This window comes from Aulostomus chinensis, chromosome 11, assembly GCF_037954235.1.
Source record: "Aulostomus chinensis isolate RoL2024-O1b breed Wild chromosome 11, RoL_Achi_v1.0, whole genome shotgun sequence".
In the NCBI taxonomy this organism is placed as follows: Eukaryota; Metazoa; Chordata; class Actinopteri; order Syngnathiformes; family Aulostomidae; genus Aulostomus; species Aulostomus chinensis.
The window spans coordinates 3,176,582-3,191,536 of NC_141330.1; positions in this window are offsets into that span (position 1 = coordinate 3,176,582).

Below are 14,955 nucleotides of genomic sequence, written 5' to 3' on the forward strand. Positions count from 1 at the left end.
CATGTCAGTGCGGAAAATGTGACCGCAGCCCTGCTCTCCTTGGGTCAACACTGGAGCGTTTTGAGTGTAAAAATACGTCTTTATAAACAGACACTTAAATTTGATTGCATAAACCTTGAGTCTCTTAACCACTGGGAATGAGTCATGTCAGATGCACTAAAACAGTCAGAAAACAGCCCCCAAACCCTAAATTTAGGCTCTGAGGTGTGAACTTGCGGACAGGTACGCCTGAAATACCCTGGATGACCTTCAGAAACAACACACCGGCTCTAAAATTGGCTGCAGCCAAATGGAATCAGAGTATGGAAATAGAAAGACAAACACTGAGGGCAGAAACCGTGACAGACAACTGTGTTCCGTCTCCCGGCTCCTCCCCGAGCGCAGATATCTCCTGGAGAGAACCCAGGAACCAGAAGAACGCCGGCGCTACACGTTGGGCCAGGAGCTGAGCGACAGGCGGCTGCGGCTGAGGAGCTTTCATAAGCACTTAAACAAATCACAAACAGGTCGACCACACATGCTGACGGGGGGGCAGCACCGCCGCAGCAGGAGCTTTTTTTTTCGCCCATGCAAATGTCGGCTGGTTTTTGCGTGCGTTTGTGTGTGTGTGTAAGCAGGCTACACCCTCACCTGCAGGACGCCAAACACACCTCCTCTAATCCTCTTTCTGCTCTGTTGTTACTCTGCATGTAGTTTGCATCTTTTCAAGTTTTGTTTTTTTGTTTTGTTTTCTCAGTGTGTGTGTGTGTGTGTGTGTGTGTGGAGGTGGCGCTGTATGGATGGGTGCGGTTCCACACCGATTGCATATGTTTTTTTTTTTAGTTTTTAATTAAAAGTTTATCAGGCTAACCGCCCGACTCGTTTTTGTTTTTTTGCATCCTTGAAGTCACATGACTCCTCGTTACCTCCAGAAGGCGAGCTCACTCCAGATCTGGCGGTAACAGCACCGAAAAAGAAACTACAACCATGGCCGCCCTTAGCTTCCATAGGTCAGTTACACTGCATCTCAGCATGTTTGAGCGGGGCTGACAGAGACATCAACACTGATATAAATACCTCTTTTTTTAATGGCAACAATTTTGATCATTTTGGTCGAATTTCTCACAAAGTTTCCTCTGAATAAAATAAAACTAAACAAGCTATTTCCTCTGAGCTGTTGATATGTAACCATTCACTAATAAATGCTCCTGACTACTGTCGTGTTGTTTTCACACTTCCTTACAGTGCGTAAGCAGCGTTTCGTCTTCTCGTCCATCAGTCGATAAAAATACGCCCTGTTTTGGTTTTTTACCAAAGTAAAAAGTGCCTGTGAGGGCCTGATGAAAGTACAAATAAACGCAGAATTCCTCAGCAAAAGTACCTTTGCTTTTTTTTTTGTTTCCGCAAGAGTTGGCGACACACTGACGAGCTCACGTTGCTCCTCAGCTTTTCTTATTCTTCATCTGTTGTTCAGCTCCTCTTTCATTGTCTGTCCTCTCCTCCTCCTCCTCTCTCTCCTCTTCTCTCTCTCTCTCTTCCGTCTGTGTCTTTCCCTGCCTTGAACAAATGGGTAATAAGCGCCACTTTGTACCTCTCTCCTCTTTCAGATCCAGAGCGAAGAGTCTGATTAAATAATCACTGGAGGAGCGGCGTGCGTGCGGCTTTCCCCCTGCTCCTCACCTTGGGGACATATTGTCCCCTGTCACTGAAACCTTGGGGACAGAAGGCTCCGCCGTGGGGAGGCTCAGCGGGTGAGCAAGGAGCTGATGAAACGAAGATCGGGTAATGAAGGCATGGCCCATGGCTTCCGTGGCTCCGCCATATGTTTCACCAAATGCAAATTGCCCCCAATTCAAACAACTTTTTCATCTTGATATATGCAAATGTGTTTATAAATACTGGCTTATAAATATAGCATTACAGTTTTAACGGAGGGAGACCGCCATCCTGCTCCCGCTCTCCCCGCTGCAGCAGCACAGCGAGACCGAGTTTAAAAACAGGCTCGGACCTGGCAGAGCCCAGTGGCGTCCCGCGGGGGGGACAAGGTGGTCAAAAGAGGAGGCGGGGGCGGGGAGTGACTGGCTGACCAATGCAAGCAGCCCTGGTGAACACCTCCTCCAATTGAAGCTCGCCCAGCGCTCACACAAGCCAGTGGCAAACAGAATGACGAGGCCGAACGTGTGGACTTTTTCTTTTCTTTCTTTTTTTTTCGCCGCAAATCCTCACTTTAATGTTTGCGGCGACAACCGCGTTTACCCGTCCAGTCAGACGTATATTAATAAATCCAAACTGCATCACAAGGACAAAGAGAAATCTCCTGTTCTGGGGGGTCAAAACATATCCGGACACGCAGAGTTGTGTCACGACGGACCCTCCTCACCACCAAGTCCCTGCGACCTCCTCACACTCTCAACAATAACAACTCTTTTTTTTGAACATCCCCACGTTTATCCTGAGTTTTTTGTCACTTTTTGACGGAGTTCATCCAGCAGAAATGTTCCTGGTCAGTCTGTGACCGTGACGACGGCGGTCTGGATGACCTTCGTCTTTGCTGAACAGCCATGGAACTTTAAAAATGACTTCACATTAAACACAGGACGGTCCATCGCACTGGTTCGTGGTTTGTATCGCCTTTCAAAACACTGCGGCACGCATATCCTTATTGTCATTAAAGCCTTCCTTTAATATAAAAAGAATAAACAGAAATAAAGCCGGTCAGATGTCGATCAAGAATTCAGACGTGACAGAAACGTTGCACTCAAGCGCAGCGGCGCCGCCACGCCCCCTTCTGACTACGACACTTATTGCATCGCCTACTCTGATTTTCTCCAATCCGGTTGATGTAAACGCGGCTAATTCAGATTTACTTGTTTTGTTTGGGTTTTTTTGTCTGACAATTTTAAATTTGGCCTCAAATTTGTTGGAGAATTAAACGGAAACACGTCTTGAGAAACTCAACGCACGGAGCAAATTTTAAAAACAACAACAACACCCCGGTGATCAGTTTCAGTTACTTTCGTTAAAAAGTCTTTATTTAAATGTGTATTCATGTTTTGGGCAGTGTGTCCTTCAGCAGGATGAAATAATAGTAATACTACTACTACTACTACTAATAATAATAATAGTAAATAATAATAATAAAAATAAGTGAAAAGTGCGACATGTAGTCATTTAAATGAGCTTTAAACCTTCTTTCACAACACAAACCAGTGTTTCCTCGAGCTCCTGTGAGGCAACATCACCTAAATACTAGAGCGTAGATGTGTGTGTGTGTGTGTGTGTGTGTGTGTGTGTGTGTGTGTGTGTGTGTGTGTGCGCTAAGAGCAGTGAACCCAAAACATCAAAGAGGCAAAATGATAAATAATGATAAAGCCTTGATTACAGTCTAATTAACTTGATTGAGTTCAAGCTAAACAGCATCAGGGTTTTTCTTTTTTCTTCTGACCTGGAAAAACTTTGTGACATCACCCGGCGTTCATTCGGTGAATCCGATTTAAATATTTGCCACTTAATTCACAATCTTCTACACGTCACGTCAGGTCACATGAGCGTCCCGTTGAGGCCAGCTGACGGCGTTAGCCGCTCCAGGTTGGGGGTGCAGTCAGGTGTCAGTCGCTGCGGAGATGATCAGATTGTCACAGTCCTGCTGGTTCCCTTGGAGACGGCACCTGAGTCGAAGCCTGTGCCAACATCTTCATCATCACCCGCGGCAAACAGCAGCTGGCAGCTCCGGACCGAACCCAGTGGACGACACGGGCCAAGTGGGTCAGAGGCAGTCAACCGTGAGGCCTGATGCGGTCAGACGTGGTGCATCAAGGGGTTGTTTCCCCTCACCAACAGGAAACATCCCACCTGTGACCTTTGCTCAACCCCTGTATCCAAAATAGCAATTATCAATTTAAAATCAATGATAAACAACCTGCAGCAAACGCCGCCCCCGGGAACCCGGCGACGTGAACGGCGGATCTCAGCACCTTTGTCCTTTGTTCTCACTCCTCTGCTCGCGGTGCCGGCCGACTACAAATCACACATTTGTGATTTATTAACAATTTGATCCGCTTCTCCTAATTGGCTGGTTTCATTAACCACAAACTCACGGCGGTGAGTGGCGGCGTCGCTCTCCAAATACACATAAATAAATAAAGAAAGGACAAGAAAGGAGTAAAACTGCTGCAAAAACTTGCCTGAGCATCGCAAAGTCTTCTAGGACTGAAGAGGATTTGGGACGAAGGGTGAGGACGACGCCTCCGACCTGATGAGTGGACGCCACTGAGCTCGGCCGTGAAGGTAAAGGTGCAACAGTTTGGCTCGTTTAGAAAAAAGCATCCGACCAAGAACCAGAATCAGAAACTTCCTTTGACCCATAAATCATTTCCATCACGTGAGAGACGTCTCCGGACGCCACAACCGGGATCTGATAAATTCAGGGTAAATAAGCAGAGCAGTGTGTGTGTGTGTGTGTGTGTGTGTGTGTGTGTTGGACTAGTCCTGACAGATGAGTTGGGCTGGTGACTGTAACCTCCAGGTTCACAGTCAGCTCATTAGCCCGAGTGCTCTGCTGCTAATTCAGGGGGGTTACGAACTGGATGCTAATTAATCACAGAGAGAGACGACCTGGCGTGGAACTGCAGACAAAGCAGTGGTTAACGCCGCCGCCGCTCTGGTGTGCTCGTGGGTGAACGCCGAGGGTTACCATGTGTGCACTGAGGAGAAAGTGTTACAATCACAGGGAGCGTAGAGGCGAGCTCGTTAGGAAGGGTGTGACTGGAGCTTTTTTTTTTTTAATTAATCTCGATGAGAAAGCCAAGTTGTCAAACAAATCCGCCGTTTTGTGGCGAATTCTTGTGTTGAACGACCAGGAGGATCTCTTACCTCTTTTATTAGCACACAGCAAAATCAGGGGCAGCGTCTGTGGACGGTTGCAGCTCCAGAGCTGAAGACAGGAGAGGTTGAGGAAGCACCAGAGGCTGAACGCACGGAGCTCCACAGGCTCCATTGTTCCTGGTGAAATCAGCTTAAATCAAAGCTTCGTTAAAATCATTTCTGTTTATTTTGTGTGTGTGTGTTGGTTGTTTTTTTTTTTGGTTGTTTGTTTGTTTTTCATCCCCACGGGAACAGACAGTTCCACCCTGTCTCCTGTATGTCAGTGCAGCTTCTACCGGACCCACAGCTGCAACAAACGGCTCAAATCACATCAGAAGGAGCCGGTTTACCGTTTGGCACCAACTGTTGTGGGTCCGGCTATTAGTTTCTAGCTAGGCTGGCTAATTCTGAAGCTACTCCTGGTTTAATTTGGCGTTTTAGAGCCTAATTTAACATCCCGCTGAGGGAAAACAGTTGAAAAAAATAATAATAGCCGTTCGGATCACACTGGCACATGCACAGACATTAATGCGCATTATCCTGATAAATATACAGACACGTACACATTCAGCAGGAACGTCCCAAGATGTAAAAAGTCAATTAACAACAGGAAGTCTCACATTTTTTATTTAATGTCTCTATTTTGGTTCGAGCAAACTCCTCCTGAGGGGCACCTGAAATACTGTGAGTCGATCTGCGGTTCTTCATCAGTCGACATTTCAGCATTTCCGTCTCTCCCAAACCCTCCGACGTCCGATGAGACTTTGACTTTGCGTTATGAGACTTTTGTCACCCATGCAGAGTTTCAGTCTTTAGCCAGAGCTTTGCAGTCAGTGTCACGCCAGGGGAGCTTTGTGTCTTCAAGATGAACACACGACAGGAAGTGAATGTAGCCAGCGTCAGACACGGCAGACGGATCTGTTTTGGCTAACGTGAAAATACGGTGTGTTCTACTTTAAAACAAACTCCAGTCCGTTTTAGTGAATATCTGTAGTGTCAGAGACGGAGAGAACCCAAATGCACAGGAACCTCTGGTGAGAGGTTTAATGAAATTAGAGGTGTAAGAGGGAGAGTGGTGGGCAGCGTGTGCTCATCAGAGCTGCAATGGCGCCCCCTTCTGAGCGACCGGAGAGAGAAACACACCGCACTGCATCCAACGGAGGGACCAAGAGCCTCTGCATCGCCTGTGTCATCATCATCCTAAATACTGAAGGCCTAAGCCTCAACCCCCATTTTTAATTAAACAAAACAAAAACAAACACAGTTATTATCTGGGGTTTAATATTCATCTTGCAGAAATGTGGTGGTTTAAATGGTATTAACGTAAATTAAAGTTAGAATTTATAGCTGTTTGTTGTTTTGTTGATATGCATCATACATGATGTGATGGTAGATTGTTGTGTATGATAGGAACCCTAATTTTGAGTTAATTTTCAGTAATAATAAAATTTCACACCATATTTTGCATATAGAAATTAAATAAAAATCAAATCACAGTGTGTGTTATTTAATCCAGTTTATATTCTCATGAACGGTTTATGCACGTCAAGAATTCTTGTGGCGAACAAAGGTTTCATGTATAAAGAGCTAACCAACACTTCCAGTGTGTGTGTGTGTGTGTGTGTGTGTGTGTGTGTGTGTCCGGTGCCCTCATTACACCACAGTGTCTGGAGTGAACCGCAGCACCATCCAGCTGGATTGTCGATCAGCAGGAGGCAGATGTGCATGTGTATTTTTTTTTGTTGTATTTATTTGTTTATCAGCAGAGTTGTAGTGGGGAAACTGTGTAACGGTGACACGGTGTGTGTGTGTGTGTGTGTGTGTGTGTGTGTGTGTGTGTGTGTGTGTGTGTGTGTGTGAGAGACAGACTGATTAATCTGGTACTAATCAGCCGCACACAGGAACAACTATGTTCCTCCAGAATGTGATAAGTGCAGTAAAATGGTTCCACATCAGGAGGAAAGCCGGTGATCAGATTCGTCCACTAGAGGGCAGCAAATGCCAGCGCGTCACTTTGTCTGCTGTTAAGAGAACAAACACCAACGCAAAACCTCCTTTCCCATCCTGGCACCTTCCATTTCTCCTATTTAAATACTATTTCTCTGCATACTCTGTTGATACTTTTACTATGATCCTGCAATGAAACGATGATCCAAGCACTGGCAGCTTTAAAGGACAGAATGAATCTGTTTTAGTTTAAACGCCATGTTGCTTGTTTTAGTGTTGTAAACTACAGAGTCACCAAAAGCAACATCTCATGTATGTGCATGCAATCATAGCGAACCCCACCAAACTCATCACGTTCCAGCGGGGCTCAGTGTGCTTGGAACACATCTCAAGCATGAGATATACTGGCTTTTAACAACACATTGGCGTAACCGTGACGACGGCGGCCATGAAGGGTGCTAGTTGTGGGCCTGAGCTCTTTGCAAGGTGTAATACTCAGTCAGAGCTGCCAAGAGGGAGTTGGGGTGCGACAAAAACGGTGTAAAGTTCAGAGGAGAAGTTTCCCCTCGTCTGTGCAGTGCGTCGTCGCCGCAGCAGGTTGACAAAGCTGCTGGTCAGATGTCCAGACTCACGCAAAAACCTGCACAAGTAAATGGAAACGAGTCCAACACGTCCGAGCTAATGTTGGAAAAGCAGGCTGGAGACGCGTTGAGTCCCAGAGTCATCGGACGCCTCACCGCTGTTAGCCTCCATTGGCTAAATGTCTCCAACGTGTTCATTCTCCTTCGATCGTTGGGATTTTACAACAATCCACATCTGGAGGTTCTACGTCTGGTGTTCTGGGGACACGTCAACACGCTGAATATAAATATTCGTTCCCCTCATATTCCGTGAGTTGTGACCTCCCTGGAAAACCTCAGGCTGCTTTGCTGCTAAAGGCCCCGTCACCTTTACCAGCTAACTGCTAACATCAGCCACTTTAGCTGCATTGCTGGCAGAACTTTAATGTCAGCCGTTAGCTCGCTGTTTACAGAGAAGCAAACGACGCCGCTCTCGCATTCTGCAACACGGGCATGACATCTCAACAGCAGCGTGAGTGTTTTACACCAACACAGATTCGGCGCCACTGCTACCTCAGTTTATGTAGACGGTGCAACACTCCTACCTTGAACGGGCTGTGTGAGCGGAGCTGTTGACTATGGTAAGATTAGCCCCTCACAAGCTGCTCCGGAGTCTCACCCCGACGGTCCCGTGTTGTTCTTTATTGCCTTCGGTGGCTTGTTGTTCTCCTTGTATGCGTCTCGTCTTCCAGTAACTCCTGGAAAAATTCACGCTCCTTTGCTGCTAAATGCTCCATTATGTTCAGCCGCTAATCGCTAACGTCTGCCCGACATTTGATGCTGATCAAGGTGGTGTTTACAGCTTCTTCTTCTTCTTCTTCTTTTTTGATGGTGACCAAAAAAACAAAACAAAACTGCACGTTAACGGGCTGTAAAAACTTTAGATGCTCTGTGTTCAATTAGGCATCCTTTGATAATCCAGGAATTTTCATTAGCGTAGAGTTTGGCGTGTGTTTGGGACGCAGCCACATTTTCCAGTCTGATATATTTCCAATCCCTGCTCTCAGTTTACGCGCCGTCCCACAGGCTGATTCTACATTAATTAACACGTCTGCTGGCTACACAGTTTAGAGTTGGAGAAGCATTGGAGGGCACTGCTTTTCAAAACAAATGTCTTTACTATCACCAACCCCCCAGTGCACAATGCTGTTAACCCCCTGTGAAACCGAGCCGCGGCTCCCTATTTGGCTCCTACACACGCGCATATAAACACACTCACTTCTTATCTCCCACATTAGAGGAATTCCCTGCAGACACTCATGTATTAATCAACCGGGGAATTGAATGTATGCATGGGCTGTAATTGGCGGATTAAAAATTCCTACACACTGTGGCACTGTTGACTTTGCCATCCCTGATCCCCCAGCGAATGCATTTCAAAGGCCTCCATTTGTAGCCTTTTGGTGAAAAACCACAGTATAATGGGAGTCCTGCAGCCCCAGCCTGCTGAAACAATCACACATGATAATTGGGTCCTTTTACACCCCCATACATTATGCATGAACCCAATGGTCGGGGTTTGTGGCCCCTGTTGATATGGAAAGATGAAATACATCGTATGTGGTGAGTCTGGGTAAATCATTTGTGGCTGTTCAACTGAATCCTCATCATCATTAGTTGAAATAAAAGCATTGTGATGGTTTCCTTTCTCACGTTTACGTGTCAGCGTGTGCTTGAACGCCGACGCCAGATGAAGTGTGACGCATTTACTGCACTTGGCAAACGGCGCCGTTCCTGGAGCCTCCAGACACTGGTTGAATTCACGCTTTACCTGTGGGTTCACGCGACGTCACCGGCAGAAACCAGACTTACAGTGCGGCCAGTGTTGCTTAATCCAGTGGCTTGACCCGACATCAGCGCGCTGTCCACCAGGGTTAAGCCCTCTGCTCAAAATCTTGGCATAATCTTTGACCTAAATCGGAACTTTAACCCTCATCCTCTCACACACGCTCCAGCCTCAGGCTTCCACCCAGAGATCTCCAGCTCTATTACCCCCATCCTCCCACATCCCGACGACTGTTATGCACAACAACCTACATCTGCGTCACCGACAGTTGAGGGATGAATGGTGATACTGGGTTGACGCCCAGGCAGCACCCTAACAAGGTCCCCAAATCACCCCGACGGGCTCGACGCACAGAGGCAGCAGTTCCGTCTGAGTCCAAGATGTCTGAGCTTCTCGCCTGAGCCCCAGACGCACCGCAGGCGACGTCGAAGAACTGCTACCTTCAAGCTAACTGTGCGTGGCTGGCTCCTCCTGCAAATCGCACAGCAGTAACGCAGGAGGGGGAAAAGGAACCTCTTTGTGACATCAAGACATCCATTTGTGGGAAAACTCAACAAGCACAAATTTAGGATGAAGTTTTGCTTCAAATCGTAGGCCTCGACTACACGTACACACACACACACACACACACACACACACACACACACACACACACACACACACACACACATATTTTTCAAATACAGCATCAATCCCACAGGCAGGGTGGAGAAATTACCACCAGCTAAATGCTGATTACTGGCTGTGGCAGGTTTTTCCTGCTTTACCATCCACTTTGGCAGGAAACCAACAATTACTTAGAGGTCCTCCCCCGTTGTAAAAACTATATTTGGCTGTTGAAAAGTGTGAAGCTGCAGTTTTAGACTGAGAGAAAAAGCTCTTTTCCTGCCTTGATGAGAAGTAGCTGCTCGTGCAGGTGCTTGCAGCTGCAGTATATTATACCTGTCCTGCATATTTCATCATTCACTCCTCCGTCTGAAGTGTCTCAAAGTGCACAGCGTTCTGATGCAGGGTGGCACCAGGAGTGTCCCGTTTGCGGTAAGCACAGAACAAACTGAGCCAAGTCCGGACTCGCACGGTGTGGAAAGAGTTGCACGCAAAACAAAAGCTAAAGCTCTGATGTCGTAATTCCTGCATGTCGCCGACTGAATTAAACAAAGGTTGTGGTTTTCTCGGAGTCCCCCCCTTTAAAACATGTACTTAGTCCCACCTGACTGCACTGTACCAGCCACAGCGTGTTACCGTCCACACTCCCCCCCGCTCTCCCTCCCTCCCTCCCTCTCCCAGTGAATGTGGGGAATGTCAACATAGATGAGCTGGCCACCGCTCAGGATTTACAGTTAAACCAATTACTCACGAGGTCACGGGAAGTCATCAGGTTTGACCGATTACTGATAAACCAAAGTACATCTGACTCCTCTCACCCGAGGGGGAGCCTCTGAGTCACGCAGACAGAGGGAGAAAGTCAGCGCGCAGAAAGTCCAGCGGCCACCTTTGGTTAAAAAGACAGAAGTCTGAATTCACAGGTACCCCCTAAATATTCAGGGATCTTCTGATGCCTGATCTTCCCTGACAATCTCACAGAGGCACAGGTGAAACTCAGCTTTTATCTTTTGCTGTTTCACATCTTTGAACTGGGAGCTTCTGCACTGTGAAGTGTGACGTTCCCATGATTCGGATTGACCACACACACACGCACACACACGCACACGCACACACACACACACACACGCACGCATGCACAGCTCGGCTATGTAATCTGACTTCAAAGACATCTTTGAACTTCAAATAATAAAAAAAAAGTTAAACAGATCATCGGATTTTCAGGTGGATGTTTTCGCATGGTGATGAGTTCAGGTGCCTCCCTGCTTTGTAGGAAATAGATGTACACCTTTATATTTGTAATAAAGACAGACGTGCTTTTTTAGACGACCTGCCATTGGCTCTCTGAATTTATAGGGAAAGTTGATGATAAAACGCCTCCTGAAGCCTCCAGTGAATCTTTTATTTTTTTGTAATGGCCGCATGCAACCCATTGTTGCTAGCGCGTTGTTGCGACCAGAACATTAGCGAGCCTGCTAGTGCAGGAAGCTTGGGCCTCGATATTACAGATAAACGCACCGGTTCTTAAACGCCATCACTTTTAATTTTGTTTCGACCGTGCAAATAAAATCGTCCGGTAAAGCAGAGAGAAAATAGCCCCATTTGTCAAATGGACCCAGTCGACCTAAACAATCCCACAAAACAGAGGAATTGCTGTCATTAAGGTGCAGCGCGGTCGGGTTTAATGACATGATGACTGTTTTGGGAAGCGAGACAACAACAGGGTTTCAGAACTGCAGCTTGAGGTGACGCTGGGTTTTCCCGTCCTTCACGTGTGGATCCCAAGTTTTCCCATTTTCACTGCTGAAAGGACAATCAAGCGCCTGCTGGATGAACTGGATCAACAGGAGCATAGAAGAGTTTTTTTTTTTTAAAAAGCGGGGGGGGGGCGCGCTGGTGTTTTTGCGATAAAAGCAGGTGACCCGCATTGGGCGCCGCCTCATCCAGGTGTTGCGGTGAACCAAAGGCGCCCTGCAGCTGATTTGTGTGCTATGAAACCTCTGAAGTCAAAAACACCCATGATGCATTTACCTCTTTTGGACAAAGTCGTTTACCTGCAACAGACAAACAGCAGTCACGCCTGTTGCTGCTCTGCTTCACAGGCCGTAATTTGGGGTTTTGGGTTACGCCGGAGTGTGAGGGACAGCACCTGCAAGGAAGAGCATCCACACACCGCGGTGCAGGACGTGCTTTATTATTAGCCGGCTGGCTTTTGCGGACTGTGTTTGCTCAGTGACATCATGGTAGCTTATCTCGTGAGGTTTGTTTGCTGTGAGGGTGTACCGGGCACGAAAGGCAGGCAGCAAAAAGCTTTGGCTGTTGGGTGTCAGTTGAGGTTGTTTCTGACGCTTTCGCGCGCTGAAGCTCGTAGGAAGCAGAAGAAGTCAGCGGTGAACTTCCGGAGGCAGAAAAATCGAATTCTCAGACAGAGGAGTTGCAACCAACACTGCCTCAAGAAGGAAAAGGCTTCACGCGCTGTTTTATTTGAGAATTACTGCGCGGCCCAAAATCCAAAACTGCCCTGACAATGCCTCTGATTGGAGGAGAACGCTATTACTATGGAAATGTTTGACGACATCATCACTGTTGCCGTTTTGAGTCTCGGGAGGACCCGCCATTGTTTGTGCAGGAATGTCACAGAAATCTACAGAGCGCTTACCTCAAAGAGTTGTTCAGGGACCTGAAAAATGTAAAGAACAATGTATTCTACTCGTTCTATTTCAAGCGGGATTCTACTCAACGGTGTCTTCCCTTGACTCCAATACGTTCATTGGTTAAGCAGCTGGTTAAACTGCCTGATTGGACGGGAAATGAACAATCGGACCTGATGGACCGAGCTTGAATAATTCAGGCTTTCACTCAGGGTGGGTGCCACTTGACTAGTCAGAGGAGGAAGAGCGGATTCTTAGAAAACCTCCACCCATATGTTCCGCCGTGAACAGGTTTGACACGTTTGCTGACGGGACTTAAATAAACAAATCAGCTGACTAAACTGGAGGCCTGTCTCAAAGAGATAAAAACTTGGATGACCCTTAATTTCCTTTTATTAAACTCCGATAAAAACTGAAGTCATGGTCCTGGGCCCAAAACATCTTAGAGACACCCCATCTAATGAGATAGGTTCCCTGGAAGGAATCACCTTGGCCCCCAGCACCACCGTAAGGAACCTAGGAGTTCTCTTCGATCAGGATCTGTCCTTTAATGCCCACATTAAGCAAATTTCTAGGACTGCTTTCTTTCATTTACAACACATCGCTAAGATCACACACATCCTGTCTCAAAAGGATGCAGAAAAACTAGTCCATGCCTTTGTCACTTCCAGGCTGGATTACTGCACCTCCCTCCTATCAGCCTGCACCAGTTGGTCCCTAAAGACTCTGCAGCTGGTCCAGAATGCTGCTGCCCGCGTGTTGAGCAGAACTGGTAGAAGAGACCATGTCTCTCCTGTACTGGCCTCTCTGCATTGGCTCCCTGTTAAATTCAGAATAGAATTCAAAATTCTCCTTCTGACATACAAAGTCCTCAACAGTCAGGATCCTTCATACCTGACAGAGCTCCTAGTCCCCTATTACCCAGCTAGAACCCTTTGCTCCCAGGATGCGGGGTTCCTGCTGGTTCCTAGAGTTTCTACAAGTAGAATGGAAGCCAGAGCCTTCATCTATCAGGCTCCCCTCCTGTGGAACTGTCTCCCAGTTTCGGCCTGGGATGCAGGCACCCTCTCTATGTTTAAGAGCAGACTGAAGACCTTCCTTTTTGATCAGGCTTATAGTTGGGCTGCTTAGGCTGGCCCTTAGATCTGCTGCTATAGGCTTAGGCTGCTGGCGGATCTCCCATGGTGCACTGGGCTTCTCTCTCTGTCCTCCTATATTTGTCATACATAAATCATACTCATACATATGACTAACTCATCTTCTTCTCCCCTCATCCCAGATCCCAGGTGCTGCTGGAGGAGGCTGCAGACCTGAAGAGGCTCAAGCTGCCACCCGTAGCTCCACCTGCTCACGTCCCCGTCTGTCCATCGGTCTCTTCCCTTTCTCTCTATCTCTGTCCCTCTCTTTCCTTCTGCATATCTGTCTTCCTCCATTCTCTGTCTTTGTCTCTGCCCTGCTCTCCTGCTCTCTTTCCCCCCAACCGGTCAAAGCAGAAGGCCGTCCCCACTGATCCTGGATCTGCTCGACGTTCCTGCCTGTTAAAAGGAAGGTTTTCGTCGCCGCTGTTGCAGGATGTGCTGCTGATGGAGAATTGTTGGGTGTAGATTCATTGAAGGAGTGGTGCTGGACCTGCTCTTCTTGTAAAGTGTCATGAGATAACTTTTGTTGTGATTTGACACCGTACAAATAAAATTGACTTGACTTCCTCAGAACTTCTGAGTGATTTAAAGCGTCTTTCCGCTGTTATCGCAACTCGTTATACAAGTGTGTTTGTGGTCAGCAAGTGTTGGAACTAAGAGTGGATTTCTCCTCGTCCTGCCCTCATTAGGATGCAAGTGGGGCTGAGGTCCCTGATGGATGGGAAGGCCTTTGTTTGTGTCTGGGTTGAAGTGGGACCCATTTGTCCTGCTGTCTCAACAGGGACACGGGAGTTTAATAGCTGGAGGTTGACCTACTTGTCTCGTCGCGCCAGCGCTTGTTTCTGGCTAAAACTGAAAGAGAAAAAGTGTGTGTGTGTGTGTGCGTGTGTGTGTGTGGGGGGTGGAGATAAAAAAGCAGAGGAATTGGGGTATGCCCCCCTCCCCTGCTGAGGGATGAGACAGCTGAGGGCAACTGTGCAGCAGCAAAACAAACCGGCATATTCTCACTGCCTCCGGTGCAGAAATAGAATGACAGCATCCATGAAGGCATGCGTAGCAACTGAAGCTAACGGGCTGCATGTTGGCACGGCTGCAGATGAAACGACATCTGAGGGGTCGTCCTACTGTACGACGGCGTGAGTGACGACGTCCTCATTGGAAAACAAGAGAGAGGAAAAAAACAACAACTTAAAAAAAGGTTTTAAAGCAAAAACAAAAAATTCAGCATTTGTAACTTAAACAACCCGAAAACTGCTTCTCTTGTCGCTCCTGTGGACTCCTGAGCGACGTAACTTGAGCTGACCGAGCGTGAAGCTCCTGCTGGGTTACCTGCCTCTTAGCCGGAGTGTTGGGGCTCACGCTGGCCT